Raw genomic sequence first — 6251 nt, 5'->3', positions numbered from 1 at the left:
ATCCCAAGCAGACCCTGCATTGGTAGCACAGAGCCTGATGCAAGGCTCGAACCCAAAACCATGAGATCCTGACTTGAGCCAAAACCAAGAGTCGGACACTTAACTGAGTAAGCCACCCAGGTGCCCCAAACATCAACTTTTTTTAAAGACCAAAATAATCATTGATCCAATTTTGAATTTGTAGTTTTCATATTTGGTTGCATTACCTCAGAGCCTAACTAATTCATTTTAATTTAGGTTCAATATTTCAAGAACTCCTTTCTAATTTTCTCCCAACACTTTCAATTCTCTACATTACCATTCACTGTTACTACTGGAAATAGTAATTACTTATATAACAAATATAGTAGGTATTTTTATGGCGAGAAGGCTGACAATCTATTGCCTATTAGTGCACAGCTGTCATTGGTGTACAAAGATTTTGAGAGTTTGATACAAAGTTTTAAGCTATTATAATACAGATCTGTAAGTTATGATACAGTAATGAAGAAGGATAAGCTATGATGACAGGGCAATTTTCAATCCTGTTCCTAAAAACATAAAAAATTTAACAATATCGAATGTCAACTATGCCCCAGGCATAGTAAGTCCTTGGCTTTGAAGATATAATAATGAACCAAAGTGTCCCTGACTTCAAGGAGTGTATAATAAAGTGGAGGATACATACAATAAATAGAAAAATAGATAAAAAATAGCAATAAGACTGGCATCACAACTTATTTTTTACTAGAGTTTCATAAACAGCATGCAATTACTAAATGCTTTTGAGTGTATGACTTACGTCTAATAATCTCCAATTTGCAAATTATACTTCTTTGGAAATGCCATTATATTTTGGAGAACACTATATAACAAAATTATCAACTATTGTAATGCACTTTAAAAGATACCTTAGTTATATTAGAATAAATGGGCTTTTAGGAAGCTCATTTTAAAGTCAGGGAGGTGAGGATAGTTAAGTATTATTCTTACATTATTCAGCTATACTTAATACCAAATTTGATCCAGATAATGAAAGACAAAATAGTCTTGATTCAGCTAAAGTGTTCCTAGTAGACCTTTTATAATTCTGGGAGAGGTAAAAATAAAGTGTTTGCACAGATAACAAGGTCATATTCAGAGATGTCAGGCATTTGATGTCCAACATAGAACATTGGTAGAACTTTGATTGCCACCAATTTTCTTTGTTTATGACATCTGCTTCCTGTGGTATGGAAAGTGGGGACAGATACAGAAGTAAAGTGTAGGACAAATATTAATTGTGACAATCAGTGTTCCTGAGGTTTTGAAACAACAATTTAAAAAAGTCAGCAAATGATCTTAGATAGTAACTCAATCTGCTAAAGCAGATAAGTTGATAAAACAAAGAAACCCTTGGTATAAATATGTGAACTTTAAAATTTCAAATGAAAAGTCATGGAAAGTTTATGGATAGTTAAATCCTAATGAAATTACTTATATTTATAATTTCACATGGTTTCAAGTGAAATAGTGTGACTAATTAAAAAATGAGAAAAAGAGAATTTATTAGTTAATATGCAAACGACTGTGGTACTTCTCTTAGAATTTTCCTTATAATTCTATATTATATGTAGAATATGTGATTTTATATTAATCATTGTTAAGTAAGCAACAATTACTACTCAGTATTTGAGTGTCTGAATGAAAACATCTATTGATCTTTTAAGAATGCAGAATTCAGGTCCAGGTGGATTGGTTAGACACATTCAGGGAAAACAAGGGGTCAACAAGGCTGTCCCCTTAGCAGTTTGGGAACATTTATTCATGTTTTTCACCACTGTCTTTTAGCTTTATGTGCAGAGACACTATGAACTTCATAATATTGTTGCGGAGACAGATGAGATAATATTTATATATTTATATTTATAAATATAAAACATAACAAAATAATACAAAAATGCAACTGGCATTGAATATGCCAGTTTAATAAATGTTCACTGAAGAAGAAATAAATGTACTGTTTTTACAGATGAAAAAGGAGGCAGTTTTAGTCTGATAATGACTAAACTTCTCTTTCAAGATTCTAAAGTGGGGATGTTTTGTTAATTCAAACACATTCACTAATAGAATAAGACAATGTGCAATCATTAGATTTGTAATTAGGACTTAAGAGAGGGACAAATAGAAGCAGTATTTTCTGGTAACTAAGAAAAGTTAATATTGTACATTGTCCTTATACTAGGACTATGTGTACCTATGTTTTGAACTATACATGGCACAAGTGCAGATTTCTAATGAGGAGCTACTTCACAGACAATATTTTAATATGGTATTGAGAGACTTTTGACCCTGGTATGTTTTTCTATTTCGGAAAAGTACCTAATGCAATTTTCACCCTCCAAGCAGATGTAGCACATGATGAATTATGTCCAGATGAACATTCTTTATCTATCTATCTATCTATCTATCTATCTTTAATTTTTATTTTTTTTATTTTGAGAAAGAGAGAGAGTGCACATGCACAAGTGGGGTTGGGGTAGATGGAGCAGGAGAAAGAATCCCAAGCAGGCTCCATGCTCAGTACAAAGCCCTACGTGGGGCTGGATCCCACGACCATGAGATCATGACTTGAGCTGAAACTTTAAAAATTGACGTTTAAACTACTGAGCCACCCGGACACACTTAGATGAACATTCCTTTTAATGAACTTTGTGTTATTTGAACGAAGTGAATTCTGAATGATTATTGCAGTCTCTCAGGTGTAACCTCCATTCCATAAATTGTCCTTCTCCAGTACATCTCATTGCACACTAATCAATAATATATTTTCCATTCAGGGTTAGTGCATTTACTCTACAAAGCATGGAGACATGGTGAGCCTCTAAACATGTACATAACAGAGTAGAGAAAAATGATATTTGGTCAAATGATAGTGATACAGAGTAGAATGTAATAAGGATGGTAATAAAGTTTAAATCTTTCTGGTAAGTAACATTTACTGAATAACTACCATCTATGACACTTTTTTTGCTTGATTTTTAACATACACAGCCTCAGTCTTACTTGATTTTCCCTAAACATTGTGAAGTCAACGGGCACCTGGATGGCTCAGTCGGTTAAGCTTCTGACTTTGGCTCAGGTCATGATCTCACAGTTTGTGGATTCGAGCCCCGTGTCGGGCTCTGTGCTGATAGCTCAGAGCCTGGAGCCTGCTTCAGATTCTTTCTCCCTCTCTTTCTGCCCCTTCCCCACTCACGCTCTGTCTCTCTCTCTCAAGTATAAATAAACGTTTAAAAACTTAAAAAAAAATACCATTGTGAAATCAACATAATCATTTTATAGATAACAGAAAAAAAAAACTGAAGTTAGTAGAGGCTAAGATATTTCTTATAATTCTACCTCAATATACCTTATTCTATATATACATCATATTATTTAGTATCTATACAGTACCCTAAAAATCTACAGTCTCTCATCTCCCTTTCCCATGCCTCCTGTCAGACACTGACATCAGCTCTTACAACCTTTCACCTGGACTACTCCTAGTTAATTCTATGCCTCCAGGTTTAAATATTTCCCCTCTCCTTCCCACATATCAGTAAGGTCTGCTCTTGTTATTTCTCTGTATAAAATCTTTCAGGGATTCCCTATTGTGTGAGGACGTGACAAATGTTCTCTGCAGGATACACTAAGCCTTCTTTGAGCTGCATTCTCCTGTTCCACTGAACTTCTCCCCTGCAGCTCTTCGCCCGGAATCTGATGTTCCTTCTTACCAAGTGAGTTGTAGTTTTTGATCTGATTGTGCACAATCATGTCTCTGAGCACATTTTTCCTCGGTTTGGATTTCCATATTCATTCTTTAACTTCCAAGTCAAGTATCACTTCCTCTATAAAGCATGTCAGACTAAGATACTTATTCTTGAGATTGTCAATACCATGTACCATATAAGTCCCCCAAAATATGAAAGTATGGTAAGGTTTTGTTCCCCAAAATATGCCTCAAAAATTATTCAAATTATTCAAATGACAATTATTCAAATTATATTTGAATTTCTTATATTACAGGACTCTTTCCAGTTTCCTAATTACTTAATTACTATTTTGGATAAAAAAATTAAGGAAGAAACAATTATCTGACACAGTTTTAATTATTTTTGACTTTAGGTGCTTTTTTAGGCAACGTAATAAGACTTGTAAAATTTAGGTTTTTGTTTTGAACATATGACAGATTGAGATAGATTAGTAGTTATTCGAAAGTTTAGGGCTTCACAACTACCAGTGTTGGATACTAAGAAAAGTGATTTTGCAATAGCTCTTTTTATGGCTCCTTTACTTTGCAATAACTTTTATTGGTCTCTTTTCTTTAAGATGCCACCAATTCCTTGATGAGGAGAGAATGTAAGCTGCAAAGGCAAAGGCTGTTTTGTCAGTAAATGGCATTATCACCAGAATTTTTAACAGTTCTGAGCTCAGAGTGTGCACTTAATAAATAATGCTAGAAGAGATCACCCAGTCACTCTATCTTCAGCCATTTCAGTGTTTGGCATGCAGTAAGCAATTAATTATGTTTTCTAGTAGGAATGCATTATTGTAATGATACTGAATAAATGAATATCATACAGTGGCTGCTGAGCAGAGGAATTCTGAATCAAACCAGATTTGTCTTATGCTAAATCTCACAGTGTTTCCATTGCCTCTGGAAAACCAGAAAATGGGTAGATTATTTCCATCTTTGAGTTAGGGGTGGTAGCTTGATATGAAACACATTATGAATTCATTAAGGTTGAACTGAAATTTCCCACATTTTATAATGTCTCACTTATATATAAATTTTATTTACTAATTTAGTAACTTTTATTTACTAAATTAGTAAATTTTATTTACTAATTTATATTTACCAATTTTTAGGTCAAGAATTCTTAGCTGAGTGAACATTCCCAGCAGCATATGTTGACTTCCAGGTGGAAGTTGTCATTCATTGCTTGAGGCTGAATAACTAGTTTTTACTCTGCCGGGAAGAGTCCACAAAAGTCTTGTAAAAGCAGAAATTTTTATCCTGTAGATAGCCAGAATAAAGGGTCTTTATGTAAAGAACATTATTAAAACATCCATTTTATTCAACCATTCCCTCTGTAGCTTCACCTGCAATACTGGCAAATTGCTGACACTGAAAACACTGATCCAGCCCTATTCTGTCCCTTTGGAAATAGGGATGCCTTGATTAGACCCAGGTATCCAATGTCAACTCTATTAAGACTCACCACAGTCTGCATCCAGTCTTTTTGATTCTCCGAAGCAAACCAACCCATCCCAGACTCTTTGTATGCTGGAGACAAGTCAAAAGAAAGACTTTTGCTGAGTCATTATATTAAATCTTACAGCTATTAAGAAAAATCTAATTATTATTTCCTAAAAGTGTTTTATACTTATAATGCCCTACTTGATACTACCCTACCTTTTGTCCATGCATCTATGTGTCTATATGATTCCTCTAAAAAATAAAACAAAACAAAAACCTTGAGTTCTCTTTGAAGCTTAAAACCTATAAAGATGTCTCCTTCCTCCAAAATCATGATAACAACTGTTTGTCTCTCATGACATGATCATTCAATGCCACATCCTTTATATCCCATTATTTGATAGTTAATTTCCATATATTACAAATAATAAGATGGTAAAAGAACTGTGCTCATTTAATTACCTCTCCTTACTAAGCAATTAGTAAATTATTCTTCATCTGAATTACTAGAGCTTATCAGATGTCTTTCATTATACTTTTTCCTTATGTTTGGCCTATGGAGTCGACTGCAAAAGACTCTGCATTTGGTTCATTTATGTTTATACTGATTAAAATACAGGGTCTGCTATCATTTTTTGCTGGTGGCAGTATCTTACTGTCTCTTTGTTGTTCTTTGAACATGTTGCCTATTCCCTATAATGGTCTTGATTTATCTTTCCTTAATTGGGGTCCCCATGATATCAGTTACTCAAGGAATGTCTCATTCTCAGAGTTCTTGGATTTTAAGAACATTGCCCTTCCTTAATTAAAATGCTGTGTAGTCAAGCGGCTCAGAGTTTGAATTCTTGGTAGGGATTTGGGAAAAAAAGATACTCATAAATTGTGGCAGAACATGTGAATTTTTACATCCTTGCTTTCTTTGTCAAAGACTGTTTTCTTCATCTAACATAATGATATCCTTCCCAAATATAGAACATACTTAACTATCCCTCAGGGAGACAATGTGAGTCCCACTCAGTCATTTTATCTAGCTCAAAGTTTAGGCTCTCTG

This window comes from Prionailurus bengalensis, chromosome A1 (assembly GCF_016509475.1).
Source record: "Prionailurus bengalensis isolate Pbe53 chromosome A1, Fcat_Pben_1.1_paternal_pri, whole genome shotgun sequence".
In the NCBI taxonomy this organism is placed as follows: Eukaryota; Metazoa; Chordata; class Mammalia; order Carnivora; family Felidae; genus Prionailurus; species Prionailurus bengalensis.
Note: the sequence above shows the minus strand (reverse complement) of the source record.